The sequence below is a fragment of the Miscanthus floridulus genome, chromosome 1 (assembly GCF_019320115.1).
Source record: "Miscanthus floridulus cultivar M001 chromosome 1, ASM1932011v1, whole genome shotgun sequence".
NCBI classification, from domain to species: domain Eukaryota; kingdom Viridiplantae; phylum Streptophyta; class Magnoliopsida; order Poales; family Poaceae; genus Miscanthus; species Miscanthus floridulus.
In genome coordinates this window covers 201,329,970-201,346,798 of record NC_089580.1, presented here as the reverse complement: position 1 = coordinate 201,346,798, position 16,829 = coordinate 201,329,970, and the positions used below count along the sequence as shown (strand labels likewise).

The window sequence follows — 16,829 nt, the reverse complement described above, 5'->3', positions numbered from 1 at the left end:
TATTCTACGTGACAAGACCGTCTTTGAAAACAACGTAACAAAACTCTTCACTTACACCTGTCTGAGACCGGCCTGACAAGACGAAACAAGAAGATCTCAAACAAGAATCGTTCACAGGACTCCTTCACCCCGCTAGGCTCCAATTCTGTCCAACTCCCTTCAGCCCGCACGCACCTAGCCCCCCGCAACGGTCAACCATATCCCTCGATCCCCACCAACGTTGACTCCCCAATCACTGTGTTCCACCCACCCCGCGCCCCTGGCCCCTGCTCACCGCATCGCTCCGCAGTCCGCAACCTGCCCCGCTACCTGCTCGCCGCGGCAACTCCCCGCTCGGCTGCTCCCTCTCCTAGCTGCCCGCTCCTAGGTCCCAGCGCGTGGCCGGTCGGCAAGCAGCCAGCAGGCACAGCCTGCGGGACAGTGCAGACGGTAGCAGAAGGCGGTGCCGACGTAGTTCGAGGTCATTCCACCGAGGGAGAGCGGCGGCGGCAGGCGGCGCCGGCGTACGTCGAAGGACACTCCATGGAGGGAGAGTGGTAGAGGCAGGCGGCGTCGGGGTGGGGGGTGGGGGGGGGGGGGGGGGGGGGGACGGTGAAGTGTTGCGGTTGTGCGCCGCCGCCACCCGCGGGTGAGGTGGCCGGAGGCGGCACGATGCTACTGTGGGGCGACGTCGCGGCGGCCGGAGAGCGCAGGCGGGGTGGTGTTCCGACAGGGTCGTGTCGCAGCCGGCGGACGAGCGTCGCCGCCAGTAGGCAGCAACAACCGCGGCTTAGCGCCAGGCCGGCTGCGCCCGGCGGCCAGCGTGCTGCCGCTCGCCGCTCGGCCGCTCCCGGCTTGCCTTGAGCCGGCATGCCCCGGCCCCGGTGCCCCGTCCACGGCGCGGCTGCAGCTAGCCCCAGCCCCGCCCCGAGCACCGCGTCCAGGTCGGCCACAGCAGTAGCATCCTCCTCGCCTGCTCCCTCGCCCTTCCGTTCGCTGCCGCCGCCATGGACGCGAGGAGCGAGGACACGCCGGCTCCTCCTCTCCTGCTCCAGCGCCGTTCCGTTTTGCCCCGCCACCGCTGCGGGCGCGAGGATTGACAATGCCTCGGCGCCCGCCTCTCCGCCGCCTCCACTTCGCAGGCGCCTCTGGTAAGCTCGTCGAGGTCCATTGTTCCTGATGAAGTGTGCTTTTCCCTTTTGTTCTGTTTCTGAGTTTCCATGCTGCATGACTGGTACTGCATCAATCGTCCAATTTAATGACTGATGCCACATTTCTTAGTTTTGGTTGCCATCTTTGATACCCTGATGTCACTGAAGTTTCCATTTAATTTTTAAAGAACACATACCAATGATTGCCAGCAAGCATTGCATAATGCAGACCGAGTTAAAATGCATCAGTCTAGGAAAAAATGCTTGCATCAATATCAGTTAAGGCCACGTGAGGTATGTAGTGTTGTTGAGAAAATTCGATAAAGCAAAACCAAAGAACTGATGTGTGTTTGGCAGAAATATAACGAAAGACTGAAAGCATCTCCCAGGCTCTATAACGAAAGGGGCTTATATGGCCATCGCAGTTAAGTAAATCAACTTCTTCAGTATTTGTTAGGAATACCGAAAATTGTTCATCATATTGCTCTATTGTCCCTTTCACTCCCATGGATGGATGGAACAAGAGAGAGTGCTTATGACTGATTAGGATTTTCTATTGACCTCTCTTCTCAGCATTTCAACTTGCTGTCTATATATATTTGAACTGGCAATAGTATCCACTAATATATCAAAGTTCATTCAGTTCCTGTTCTGTTTGCTGTCTATGTATTTTTTTTTTCTAGACTCATATTTTTGATAGATTTATATTTTTATATCTTTTATTTCTAAGAACTGACTTTTAGCACATGTTGATGTTGTAAGTTAGCCATTGTGCTTTTCATGACAGGATATTATTTATATATTTTGCCCTATTGCATCGGTCTTGATTCTAGGGCTACTGCATTGTTAATGAAAAGTCTTTGTTATATGGTTTTCTCCACTCAAATATATTCTGCAAAGACCATTGACTGAGTGGTGAAGTATAATTTCTCTAATTGGGTCTACTTAAGTTCCTTCAATGTTCAAACGCTTTCAGACCGAACCCCATGTTCTGACAAAGGGTATCACCGAGGGTTGCAAGTTCCTAGCTGCTGGGATGAACGCCATGGATCTGAGGCGTGGTACCTCAGTGACTTCTGATGTTGCGGTCGTAAACCTAAAACACCTGGAAAGAATGATCAGTGACTCAGAGGAAATAGCCTAGGTAACTATTGGACCTCAACAAATCAAGAAACTATAGATATTTTTTGCATGTCTGTTATGTTATCCCTAAGACATTTGTGCTGATTTGTTTATATCACTCAAAAGTGGCTCCTGTATCAGATTACTGGCGAAGGGGAATTAGTGAGCTAATTGCAAAGTCTATGGAGAAGGTTGGTAATGAGGGGGTTATCACCATTGTTTTGAGTACTCTAAACAACTTAGCTTGCATATCTAATGCATTATACCAATCTTATCGTCTCCGTTTATCTTTTAATCAGACTTGAAGGTGTCGGGTGAAGTAAGACTGTCACAGTTTTCGATTTGTTCCCCATACTGACAGTTCTGCTAATATATTTATGTTTTGGGGCTCCAAATTTGAATTTACACACTCCCATATTGCAGTCTTATACCCACCTTAGGTTGTTAATGTGTTCAATTTGTACATATTTGCATTTTCTGTACACAAGGGATTGTTATCATCAGGTTTTTATTTTTATAATTAGCTATGCTGGGAGAAGCTTTCAGTGCCATATTTTCTCATCTGGGAATTTGTTTCTAGTAATTTATATTTTGTTTATGATCCATGAATTACCTGATAGGATGGCAATACTCTCCATAATGACCTTGAAGTTGTGGAAGGCATGAAGTTAGACAAATGTTACATCTCTCCATACTTTATTGCCATCCAAAAGTACCAGAAATGTGTAAGTATTTCCTTTGCTTTCTTGTTGCTTTGTTGCACTATCTTTAATTTATTTTGATTATATCTTTATCCAATTTGTTATAGGAACTAAATGATCCCTTGATCAAAGTGGTGGAGTTAGCTAAGAAGGTATTTGTTTGCTCATTTAGTCTCACAGGCTTATGGCTGAAAATGGTTTCTTGTGGCTTCAATTGTAATCTAATGCACAATCATCTATTTTTCTGCTTCGACAGAATAGAAAACCTCTGCTTATTGTTGCGGAAGATGTAGAAAGTGAAGCATTGTATACCTGGATTATTGACAAGCTTTGTGGACGTGTTAAGGTTGGCTTAGCTCTCTTTATGCTTTCTTGCTCGGATTTTTGTACAGATTTATTTAATCAAAAATCAAAAGCAGGTCTGAGCGGTCAAAGCTCCTGAATTTGGGGGGAGCAGGAAAGCCAATTTACAGGACCTTGATGTCCTTACTGGGGGAGAAGTAAGTCATAGAGCTATTTCTTTGCCTGTGTCACACTTATGAGATGTTCTAAGTCCTCATTCACTTTTATTGTTTTTTTGCATCTCCTTGAACTAGGTTATAACTGAGGAACTTGGGTTGAACCTTGATAGCTTTGAGCCTCAGACGCTTGGCACCCGCAAGAAGGTACATATTGTGTATTTTGGTGACTGTAGACTGTAAATTGAATACGACTAAACTGTTAGAAAGTATTAAATAAATACCTGTTTGTAATGTAGTTAGGTTGATTACATGATTGAATATTGTGATCTATTAATACCTCCAGAAGGCTATCTTGTGTGTTCTGTTTCATGCCTTATGAAACTTTTTATTTTCTTACATTCAGTCAAGTGTTTGAATGCAGGTTACAATATCTAAGGATATTACCATCATTCTTGCTGGAGATGGGGATAAGAAGGCAATTGAAGACAAGGCGGATAAGGTTGGTTCTATCCATTTAGTTTCTATGAGGCAATTTGAACGTTATGTTATTTGTCCGTTGCTATAAAATGCTTCTTTTTAAACAGCTGAGATGATTTTGATATTAATATTAAGATGATCAATTTATTACCTTGGGTTCTTACATAATGTGTAAATTAACTGGCATGTATGTATTATTCAGTTGGTATTTTAGTTTGTTATTACTGTGTTGATAACAGAAGCGGCATGACATTTCAGTGCATTGATTTTCCTGGCTTGCTAGAGTGAACATTTTTTTTTTCAATTTTCCTTTAGATTGATGGCGCAAGTGAGTTGGGTGAGAAGGATGGAGTGTCTGACGCACAAAATTCAACCAAAGCTGTGGAGAGTACTGTGCCAGGTACCATGCTTTGTGCTCTGGTTTAAGCATGTATCAGTATATCGAACTAGCAATAGCATGCACTAATATGTCAAAATTCTTTCACTCTCAGTTCTGCTTGCCGTCTCTGTATTTTGTTCTTTTTGTTTGACTCATGTTTCTCGACAGATTTACACTTTTTCTATCTTTTATTTCTATGAACTGACTTCTAACACACCCTGGTTGTGTAAGTTAGCCATTGTGCTTTCCATGATAGGATGATTTATTTATTTTGCATATTGCATCGGTCTTGATTCTAGGGCTACTGTATTGTTAAGGAAAAGTCTTGCAATCTTGTTATATGGTTTCCTCCATTCAAGTACATTTTGCAAAGACCATTGACTGAGTGGTGAAGTATAATTTCTCTAATTGGTTTCACTTACGTTTCCTAAATGTTTGAATGCTGTCAGATACTGCATGTGCCACTTCTCTGACAAAGGCTATATTCACCACCAAGTGTTGCAAATCATTAGCTGCTGGAATGAATGCCATGGATCTGAGACACGGTATGACACCAAGCTCTCTCTGTTGCACCATGCCGCAAGGCACAAAGGCTATATTCATCACCAAAGGTTGCAAGTCCTTTGCTGCGGGAACAAATGGCATGGATCTGAGACCTGGTGTCTCACTGAACTCTCTGCTGCCCCATGCTCATGGTTACCACACAACGAGTCAGAATCCATATCCACACTTGGTAACTTTTGAGAGTGCAAGCTACTATTTTCTGAGAGGGCCAGAACTTGTAGTACATGTTCCTGATTTGACACGTGATCTCTATAAGTTGGTTAAATATAATGCAGACAGACCTATTTTCTGACTGAATCGGGGAAATTGCTTTCTAGATCACTTGTGGAGGGTGTGGTTACTCTTCATGAATACAACCTTTGCCTTAAACACAAGTTAGATTTGGGTAGCTTGTTCGTTTCTTCATTAGGGACTTTCAAGCTTGCAAACATCGAAACCATTCCACTCACTGAAAAAAGTCATTCCGATGATCTATCTAATGTGAGTAGCATGTTAGAGGACACGATGATATTGGCCCATGGGGATAGAGTTGTGCAATATCTTCCAACTGACTATTCTGGTTTGATCAGTGATCTGAAGAACTTAAATACAACAACTAAATTTATCAGATACCATCTAGCTCATCTACCTGCAACAATAGATGAGTTGGATGGTATCTGATAAATTTAGTTGTTGTATTTGGGTTCTTCAGATCACTGATCAAACCAGAATAGTTAGTTGGAAGATATTGCACAACTCTATCCCCATGGGCCAATATCATCATGTCCTCTAACATGCTACTCGCATTAGATAGATCATCGGAACGACTTTTTTCGGTGAGTGGAATGGTTTCGATGTTTGGAAGCTTGAAAGTCCCTAGTGAAGAAACGAACAAGCTACCCAAATCTAACTTGTGTTTAAGGCAAAGGCTGTGTTCATGAAGAGTAACCACACCCTCCACAAGTGATCTAGAAAGCAATTTCCCCGATTTAGTTAGAAGAATAGGTCTGTCTGCATTATATTTAACCAACTTATAGAGATCACGTGTCAAATCAGGAACATGTACTACAAGTTCTGGCACTCTTAGAAAATAGTAGCTTGCACTCTCAAAAGTTACCAAGTGTGGATGTGGATTCTAACTTGTTGTCTGGTAACCACGAGCATGGGGCAACAAAGAGTTCAGTGAGATACCAGGTCTTAGATCCATGGCATTTGTTCCCGCGGCAAAGGACTTGTAACCTTTGGTGGTGAATATAGCCTTTGTGCCTCGCGACATGGGGCAGCAGAGAGAGCTCGGTGTCATACCGTGTCTCAGATCCATGGCATTCATTCTAGCAGCTAATGATTTGCAACACTTGGTGGTGAATATAGCCTTTGTCAGAGAAGTGGCACATGCCGTATCTGAAAGCATTCAAACATAAGTGAAACCAATTAGAGAAATTATACTTCACCACTCAGTCAATGATCTTTGCAAAATGTACTTGAATGGAGGAAACCATATAACAAGATTACAAGACTTTTCCTTAACAATGCAGTAGTCCTAGAATCAAGACCGATGAAATATGCAAAATAAATAAATCATCCTATCATGAAAAACACAATGGCTAACTTACACAACCAGGGTGTGTTAGAAGTCAATTCATAGAAATAAAAGATAGAAAAAGTATAAATCTATCAAGAAACATGAGTCAAACAAAAAGAACAAAATACATAGACGGCAAGCAGAACTGAGAGTGAAAGAACTTTGACATATTAGTGCATACTATTGCCAGTTCGATATACTGATACATGCTTAAACCAGAGCACAAAGCATGGTACTTGGCACAGTACCTGTCGATGTTTTACCACCGATAGCCTGCCACGGGGGTACCCGGGGCAGTATGTTCGGGCTTCGGCGTATGCCGAACTCGATGGTTTACGCAAGAGACAACCAATTTATCCTGGTTCAGGCCCTCGATCGTAGATCGAGTAATAACCTTACGTCCAGTCGGCCTTAGCCTTTGCGTTGGATTGATTATGATCTGCTCTGTTCTCTCTTTTGACAGGAGCATTGCCCTCCTTCATATAGTCAGGAGGCCAGAGTCCTAGTCGGTTTACAATAAGATTTCCTAGTAGGATTACTTGATAGTTCTACTACTAAAATTTACATGGGAAGAATCCTAGTTGAACTAGATCTTCTCTCTCCCTTGCGGGGTATCCTGTGGGTCCTGTATCGACAAGCCCCCGAGCACTTCATGGTTGAGCTCTGAAAGTCTCGCTCTGTCCCTTCAAGTCTTGTTGAGTAGGAATAAGATGTCATCCGAGTGCTTTTTGGAGTGAAACCTTGTAGCGCTTCTTAGGATCTTTGAGTGGTGAGTGCTTTTCTGAAGAAAAAATACATCCATCTGGTTGTAGCCCCCGAGCCTCTTGCTATTTGGAACAAGGAGCTGGAGGATCTTGTCTTGAAGTTGTTCTGATTGTTCGTTGAAGTTTTATCAAAAAGAACTCGAATATGGCTCGTTCCGGGTTCTTTTTGTCGTAATGTCTTGAAATGGTCTGTGTTGAGGAAGTCTTTTGGTGACGTGCGCTTTTTCAAAGAAAAAGGGCACTCATTGAGTGTAGCCCCCTAGCCTCTTGCTATTTGAAACAAAAAGTTGGAGGGTCTTGATCCTTTATGTTGTTTGAAAGTTTGTGTTCTGAAGTAGTCCCCAAGACTTGGATTAAACCATCGTCCGAGTAGTTTTGCGGCATCCTTCCGAAGTGGCCTTTTAGTTTTGGATTAAACCATCATTCGAGTAGTTTTGCGGCATGCAGCCTCCGAGCTTATGTCCGGGTTCCTTTTTGGTGAAATTGCACTCACTGAGTGTACTAGCCTCGTGCTTTTGGGTTTATCCCACAGCTCCGCGCTTTCTCCGAGTTCTTCTCTTTAGAAAAGAAGTCGGATGAAGAGTCTTGATGTATCGTCGTCGTTGTAGTCTTGAGTTTCTTGTATTCTTGGTCCTTTGTCTTTGGTTCCGAGCCTCCGGAATTAGTTGAAATGAAAACCGGGTTCCCTAGTTTAGTGTTGATTAGGCTATGGTGCTGGTCGAGCCTCCGAGCGTATGTCCGTGTTGTTTTGTTCAGGAAGAAATCGGATGTGAGGTCCTGGCGTATTCTTTGATGGTCTGCTGTTGCCAGATGTAGTTGTATGGTGGTGGTTAAGTGTAAATGCCTTTTGTTCATGGGTTGTACTGTGCTGGTATATTCTTTCGAATATGCCCGTCTTCGAGTACTGCTTCCTCTCGCGTGAGTCATCTATTATTGAGTCCTGTCTTTTCACTGTGTTCTTTGTTAGGCCTATTTCGTTGGTACTCCTAGTTCATGTGCGCTGATCCTTTGGTCTATAAATACTGTCCCGGAGTGCTTATTTTCATTCATTGGATATTCTGTTGAAACCTTGGTGGTCATGAACATGGTAGTTTGTGAAGTAGAGCAGCCCCCGGGCATGTTTTGTAGTTCCTGTGTGTCTTGTCGTAGCTGGAGGAAGTCTTGTGATAGGGATTAGAGGTAGGCTAATCCCGCGACAGCATTGTGCTAGGATGTACGTGGTGGTAGTTGGAGGAAGTCTTGTGATGTGGGCTTCGTTCCTTCATCTGGCAGTTCTGGGTTGATCCTCGTCGTCTGTCTTGAGACCGTCCGGTGCAGATCAACACCATATCCAGCATCACATCGGTCTTGGGTAGACAGATGCCTATCGGCCTTCTATGCTCCATGTTGCCCTGCCGTGCTGTCGATTTCCGCCTTGGATGCACTGCGTCCGTCCTTTGAAGAAAACAGTGTAACTGATGGTGGTTTGTCCTTCCGAGTAGCAATTTGGGACATGTAGTCGTTCCAGAGGCTAGTCGTGTCCGTGTTCCTCTTTGCTACTTTGCTTTTCATGGTGCCGAGTTCGTTGGGTCTTGTAAGATTTGTAATCTTCTATTTTTGAAGTCGTTTGTAATGTAACGAATCTTGTCTTCTGAGTTGTCTTTGACTTTTCTGTTGTGATCCCTGTCGTTCGTAAGACTACCGAGTTCTTTCTTACATAACCGGGTTCTTTTGTTCCTCGTAACGTAGCCCTTTCTTTCTTCTTTCTTTCTTCTTGGTTTGACGGGTTGTTCTTGTATCAATCTGATAACCCTGCCGTGGCGTTGGACGGATAAGTCTGAAATCTGCCCGTTGGTTTGTACCGTTGTGAGGATTCGTGCCCTCCGTCGTTTTAGCTGCGTCGGTAAATGGACCGTTGTGTTCCCACATTGTGTTTTAACGGGCTTTGTGGGCTGTTTGTATCACTGAAAAATCTATTTAAAGACCTTTTATCTTCCTTTCCCTTGTCGCCCAGCTCTTGCCTTTAAACCCTAGCTCTCAGAAATCCGCTGCCGTCATTGTCGCCATCACCCGAGCACCATCATTCTAGCTTCATCTTCCTTAGTGCCTTTTTTGCTTCCGCCAGTTCATGAGAAAGAAGAAAACCACAAGCAAGTCTCAGGCGACCTTCGTGGACGAGGAGTCATCCCTGTCTTTGATTGAAAACCAGGAGTTCGTGGCCATGAGGGCAGCTCAGAAGGTTTGGCCGGCTCCAACAACAAGCGAAGACCAGCTGCGCGAGCTCGTTAGCGACGGCTTGATCCAAAGCAAAGTCATCGCTGAATGGAGAGTTCCGGGCGAGCATCGGGTTCCGGCTCCGGGTCCTGGTGAGATTGTCCTTTTTGTTTCCTTTGTCCGCGCTGGACTTTATCTTCCTGCTTCCGCCTTCCTTCATCAGTTTCTTGGTTATTTCGGGGTTAGTCTGAACCATCTAACCCCCAATGCCGTTCTCCATCTTTCTGTTTTTGTTCACCTTTGTGAAGCCTTCCTTGGGATCCCTCCTTCTCTATCTCTTTTTCGCTTTTTCTTTCGTCTGAAACCTCAACCCTGCCGTGAAGAAACCAGCGCCCTCGGCGGTTGCGGGATTCAGTTTCGCCAGGGTCTCAAAATTAAGTTTTTTGATTATGACCTGGTTGATTCTGTCAAAGATTGGCGTGCCGAGTGGTTCTACGCTGCCAATTTGATCCCTTCTCTTGTCGTTCACTCCGGATCTGGTCCTGTGGTGAATGACCAATGGGACAAGAAGCTTGAGTCACCTGCTGAGATTCAAGCGATCCAGCCACTCCTTGATAGGATTAGCATGCTGAAACAGCAGGGTTTGACCGGCTTTGGTATTGTTTCAAGCTTCCTTCATCGTCGGGTTCAGCCTTTGAAAGAGCGGGAGCATCTCGGCTTTGAGTATTCTGGGGCCGAGGATCCTTCACGCATGGTCCCAGCTCTTGAGCTGACCGGTGAGGAGGTACTCGAGCACCTCCAGAAGATGCTGAAAGGAGTGAGCATCATTCCTCCTGCCGTCTCTGAGTTCTCGGCCATCAACCCGCCCTCAGCTGTGAGTTGTCTATCTTTTTGTTTGAGTTCTTTATGTATTCTTGCTGCATCCGTTCTTGCTTAGCTTTTTCTTGTCTCGATGTTTTATCTTTTTTCGCAGGAGCTTGGGCGGAACTTTGTCGATCCGACCCCCCTTGATGTTCTCCCTGCCGTGGCGGAGACTGGGGATCGTCTAGCTGGTACTTCTGCAATTAGTAAGTCTCAAACTTTTACAGCCCTTCCTGGGGTTTCTTTCAGATTTGTTGATGTATATGAAGAATATGTTCCTCGTCTAGTCCCTCGCGGTCCTCGCAGTGTCCCAAAGAGGGGGCGAATGGACGGGTCTTCATCTGGCCTGCCTGTCTCCAAGAAGCCTCGCAAACCAAGTACTCCCTCAGGTACTCCAGTTGTTGCTAGCATGCTCTTAGGTGAGCACATTTAATACTCTTTGTTCTTTTATTTTCATGTTTCTCTCTTGAACCGAGTACTTTTCATCTCCTTTTCAGCAGGTGCTCTGGTTTCGTTGGCTGAGGAAGAAGAGGATGATGAAGTCCCTCTCATCATGCGGCGGTGAGTTGTTTTTCATATTCTTGTTGCATTGAATTTCTCCTCTTTGTTTTGAATTTTAGTCTTGAACTTTTTTAAGTAATCGGAGGTCGGGTGTGAGTTCTTCCGAGGCTCCCGCGCCGACTTCTTCTGAAGCTCCGGTGTCGAGTTCTTTGGTTGCCTCTGTCCCGAGCTGTAACGCTCCTCCGGTGCGTAGTTCTCCCACGGCTCCAGCCCCGGCTTCTTCCGTGGCTTCGTTGTCGGCTGTCCCGCTCCCGTCGCTGGGTGGCGGGGACGTCTTCGCCGTCGTGGTTCCCCCTGCGAGGCTTTCTCTTGGCTTTGCGAAGAAAAAAGTAGTCGGGTGAGTAGATTCTAGCTTTATCTTTTTGGCTTTTATCTTCCTTCCTCTGATTTTTATTGGTGCTTCCTTTTATCACTTTTTAGTGTTTCATCTTCTCTAATTTCTTCATCGACTTCTTCTCTGCCTCCCGCCATGCCAACGAGTTCCGAACCTCGAGACTCACAACATTCTGTTGATGAAGTCGCCGCGGGGGCTTTAGAGCTACCTGGCGGAGTTGCGAACTTGGTCGCTCCGGAGGTAACTGTGGCCGTCGCGCCGGGTCCTTCTGAGGGTTTGGCTCCGGCTTCCCTAGAGGTTGCTTTGGTCGTTCCTTCTTCGCCCCAGCCGGCCTCTCCTTCCCCTTCTCTTGCTTCCGGCGGCCCCTCCTTTTCCGGTGACGTGGTGCAACAGTTCGATGCCACTCATCGGTTATCGGAGCTGACCGCAGCCTGGGGGAGCTTGTCGGCCCTCGCGACTTCTTTTGGTGAAAAGCTCCAGGTAGGTTTTACTGTCACTCCTCTTTTGCATGCTTGTTTTTCTTCTATCCTTACACCTTGTTTCTCTTTGCCTCTTTTTGCTCAGTCTTTCTCTCGTGATCATTCTGGCTTCTTTTTCTCATCTGAAAATGAGAGGAAGTTGTCTTCGGAGGTGGACGCTCTGAAAGCCGATCTTGACCTCCTCCGGGCTGAGTTGGAGACGGAGCGTCAAATGCACCAAAAGGAGGAGAAAGCCCTTCGCGCCCGGGTAGTGGAGACGGAGAAATAGAGGGATGCTGCAGTGGAGTCTGCGAAGAATGAATGCAAAGGTGCCGCGGGTTCTACCTGTTTCTTCTTGTATTTTGACTTCTTTTTCCGCTGACTTGTTCTTGGGTGTCCTGTCTAGCTCTCCGAGTTAAGAAGCAGAAGCTCTCGGAGAGTATTGATGAAATGAAGGCCCTTGTCCGTTCTAGTCATAATAGAGCTGAGGAGGTAATTACTCATGCTGAGGAAGAACTCGCCCTTGCTAAGCTGATTAGGCGCGGAGCTGACAGAGATCTTGTGCAGGCCCAAAAAACTATTGAAGGCTTGTCTGGGAAGCTGGCGACGGCTACTGAGAATTGGAATGTTTTGTGGAAATCTTTTCGTTCAGTAGCCGATGTCCTCCGGACTCCAGCGGATGACATGCAATCTTGGGCGCAGTTCATTCCCCGGATTTCGACTCGTTTCCAAGAGTTCGCGAAGAGGTGTGCCCAAGTATGTACCAAGAATGTGCTGGCCCAGGTCCGGGTCCTTGCTCTAGAGGCGCCTCTCTCCAAGATAGCAGAAGAAGCTGAAAGCCAAGAATATCTTGACGCCGTTGAGAGGATGGAGTCTGAGGTCGAAGGTCTAGCCAGTAGGGTTGTAGACAGTCTAAATATTGACATTTCCCTTTCTGATGACAACGCCTGACTCGATTGAGCATCCCCTTGTAATATTACACTCCTTTTTAAATGAAGATTCTTTATTTTTGTTGATGTATTCTTTGCATGGGTGCGGTTGAAGTTACTTGACTTGCTGAGTACTTTGTCCTGTTTCCGTCTCTGCTCCGCAAAACAACTTTGTGCGTTATTCTGATGAGACCCCTCGATTTGTCGAGTACTTTTCTTTTCTTCCTCCTTTGTGATCCGTCGAGTGCTTTGTCCGTGCTATGACTTATTAGATGTAGATCTTTGCGTTAACAACCTTTCGCCTGCGCTATGTAAAACGATTCGGTATGGAATGTTGCCTTGGCAAACTTCGGCATCCGAGTGCTTTCTTGAGTGGCGCTTGTGCTTTTCCGAGCAAAAAGTATTCCTATCTGGATGTAGCCCCCGAGCCTCTTGCTTTTCGGAACGAAGTGCTGGAGGGTCTTTTGAAGTTAAATTTTGGTCGACTCAGCCATTTTGCCTTTTGTTTCGGGTGTTAGCTTTTAGCTACCCTCATCGGCGAGCTCAAGCGTTTTTTCAGCTATTTTGCTCTCGACCGGGATGCTCAGGCATGTTTTTAGCCATTTTGCTTTTTTGTTTCGGGTGTTAGCTTTTAGCTACCCTCATCGGCGGGCTCAAGCGTTTTTTCAGCTATTTTGCTCTCGGCCGGGATGCTCAGGCATGTTTTCAGCCATTTTGCTTTTTTGTTTCGGGTGTTAGCTTTTGGCTACCCTCATCGGCGGGCTCAAGCGTTTTTTCAGCTATTTTGCTCTTGGCCGGGATGCTCAGGCATGTTTTCAGCCATTTTGCTTTTTTGTTTTGGGTGTTAGCTTTTAGCTACCCTCATCGACGGGCTCAAGCGTTTTTTTAGCTATTTTGCTCTCAGCCGGGATGCTCAGGCATGTTTTCAGCTATTTTGCTTTTTTGTTTCGGGTGTTAGCTTTTAGCTACCCTCATCGGCGGGCTCAAGCGTTTTTTTCAGCTATTTTGCTCTCGGCCGGGATGCTCAGGCATGTTTTCAGCCATTTTGCTTTTTGTTTCGTGAAAACAACTCGTTGAAGGTCATGACAAGACATGCTGTGGATGAATGCCATCTTTATTGATCATGAGTATAAACTACTACATATGTTGTTGAAGAGTATTGCTTTTCGTCGATTGTGAACGTTGGTCCCTTGTGGCTTGCATATCTGTTTTTTCTTGAGTTGTTTCTACGCGTAGAATCTTCTTAGCTGGCTGATGTGCCATGTATTGCTGACTTCTTTTCCATCTTCGGTTATTAACTTGTATGTGCCTGGTCCGGTGACTTTTGTGACAATGAAGGGACCTTCCCATGGACTGAGTAGCTTATGTCGTCCGTCAGTCTTCTGTATCCTTCTTAGTACTAAGTCTCCGACTTGTAGTGATTGAGGTTGGGTACTCTTGTTGTAATGCCATCTTAAACCTTGTAGGTATCTGGCTAATTGGAGGGTAGCGTTTACTCTGATTTCTTCTGAGCTGTCGAGTTCTAATCTTCTTGTGTGTTCCGCTTCTCCTTCATCGTATTGCTCTATCTTTGGGGATGTCCAGATCAAGTCGGCGGGCAGTACGGCCTCTGACCCGTAAACTAGGAAGAAAGGTGAGTAGCCTGTTGCTCTGCTTATTTGAGTTCGTAGTCCCCATACTACTTTTAGTAATTCTTCAATCCATTTGGACCCATAGTCCACTAGTTCTTCGTATAATCTTGGCTTTAATCCGGCTAGTATGAGTCCATTAGCCCTTTCTACTTGTCCGTTGGCCTCTGGATGTGCAACAGACGCATAGTCTATACTGAAACCACAGTCTTGTGCCCAGCCCTTGAATTCTGTAGCTGTGAAAGGGGAGCCTAGATCTGTGATGATTCGATTGGGCATGCCGAAGCGGTGCATAATGTCTTGGATGAACTCGACTGCTTTGGTTGCGCTGTACTTCGCGAGTGGTTTGTATTCAATTCACTTGGTGAATTTGTCGATTGCTACGAAGATGTACTCGAAGCCGCCTTTTGCTTTTTTTAGGGGTCCTACTTGATCTAGCCCCCAGCAGGAAAAAGGCCAAGCGGATGGGATGCAGATAAGATTGTGAGCTGGTACGTGGGCTTGTCTTGCAAACATTTGGTAACCTTTGCATTTTTTGACAAGCTCTTCTACGTCTTTCAAAGCGGTCGGCCAGTAGAATCCGGTGCGAAATGCTTTGCCAACCAGTGTCCTTGAAGCGGCATGATTTCCACAGCAACCTGAGTGTATTTCATCTAGGATTTCTTTGCCTTCTTCAAATGAGACATATTTTAGTAGTACTCCTGATGATGCTGCTCTTCTGTAGAGTTTATCCCCTACTAGAACGTAGTTTTTGCTTCTGCGAACAACTTGTGTGGCCTCTGCTTTATCTGCTGGCAGTTTATTTTCTTTGATATAGTTAATGAAAACTTGAGTCCATGAAGTGTTGATTATCAAGATCTGAACGCCTTTAGCCTGAATTTCATGTGTTGTTTCCCCGGGTTGTTTGATAGAGGGAACTGATAGCTCTTCTATGAATATGCCGGGTGTAACTTTTGCTCTGTCTGATCCGAGCTTGGTAAGGACATCTGCTGCAATGTTGGAATCACGTAGGACGTGTAAAATTTCTAATCCTTGGAAATGTTTTTCAAGTTTCCGTATTTCAGCACAATAAGCACCCATGTTTTCTTTGGTGCAATCCCAATCTTTGTTGACTTGGTTGATGACCACTGCTGAATCGCCGTATACGAGTAATCTTTTTATTCCGAGGGTAATCGCCACTCATAGCCCGTGGATGAGGGCTGCATATTCTGCTTCGTTATTTATAGCTTGCCATAATATCTGAAGGACGTACTTGAGTTGTTTTCCTTCTGGAGAAATGAGGAGAACGCCTGCACCGGCCCCGCCTAGTTTGAGTGATCCGTCAAAGTACATCTTCCAGTGGTCAAGGATTGTATCTGATAAAGGCTGTTGAATCTCTGTCCATTCGGCCACAAAATCAGCGAGAGCTTGAGATTTGATGGCTTTCCGTGGGGTGAAATTGATGTCAAGAGCTCCAATTTCAACTGCCCACTTGGATATGCGCCCCGTGGCATCTTTATTGTGTAGGATGTCTCCGAGTGGAAAATCTATCACCACGGTAATCTTGTGGCTTTTGAAATAGTGGTGAAGCTTCCGTGAGGTTATGAGTAGAGCGTAGAGTAGTTTTTGTACATGCGGGTACCGGATTTTGGATTCTGACAGTACTTCGCTGATGTAGTATACGGGACGTTGCACTTTATACACGCGCCCTTGTTCTTCTCTTTCTATGACTATTGCTGTGCTGATTACGGTAGGAGTTGCTGCAATATATAGCATCATATCTTCATCTTTCTTTGGAGGTGTCGGGATAGGCGATGAAGTGAGGTATTCTGTAAGTTTTTTGAAAGCTTCATCGGCCTCTATTGTCCACTCGAACTTGTCTGTCTTCTTTAGTAGTTTAAAGAAAGGTAACCCCTTTTCGCCGAGTCTTGATATGAAATGGTTGAGGGCCGCCATGCATCCTGTTAGTTTCTGCACATCTTTGACACTTCTAGGTGGGCCCATTTCTGTTATAGCTCGAATTTGCTTGGTGCTGGCTTCGATCCCGCGCTGACTGACCAAAAATCCGAGTAGTTGTCCTGAGAGAACTCCAAATACACATTTATTTGGGTTCAATTTTCATCTCCATTTCTTCAAGTTTTCGAAGGTTTGCTTTAAATCTTCAATTAGAGTGTCTGGGTTCTTTGTTTTCACCACCACATCGTCCACGTATGCCTCCATATTTTCACCGATTTGATTCCCAAGGCAAGTCTGGATAGCTCTTTGGTACGTGGCGCCAACGTTCTTTAGTCCAAACGACATGGTCTTGTAGCAGTAGGCACCAAACGGGGTGATGAAAGATGTCTTGCTTTGGTCTTCTTCTTTTAGTGCGATCTGGTGATATCCTGAATAGCAATCGAGAAAAGATAATAGCGTAGATCCTGCTGTCGAGTCAACTATCTGGTCAATGCGTGGTAGCCCAAACGGATCTTTTGGGCAATGTTTGTTGAGATCTGTGTAATCGACGCACATACGCCACTCGTCCGTGTTTTTCTTCTGTACAAGGACCGGGTTTGCTAGCCAATCTGGATGAAGGATCTCCTTGATGAATCCGGCTGCCATCAGTTTTGTTATTTCCTTTTTAATTGCTGCCTTCTTGTCGGGTGAGAATCGTCGTAGCTGTTGTTTTATAGGTTTGGAGCTTTTGTTAACATCAATTCTGTGCTCAGCCAACTCCCTTGGAACTCC

The 16,829-nt window shown here is 45.4% G+C and overlaps 1 pseudogene; it reads left to right on the top strand.

Moving 5' to 3' along the window:
• The first annotated feature begins 252 nt into the window (after nucleotides 1-252).
• On the top strand, nucleotides 253-5,431 carry LOC136509293 (chaperonin CPN60-1, mitochondrial-like; annotated as a pseudogene).
• Nucleotides 5,432-16,829: the final 11,398 nt, after the last annotated feature.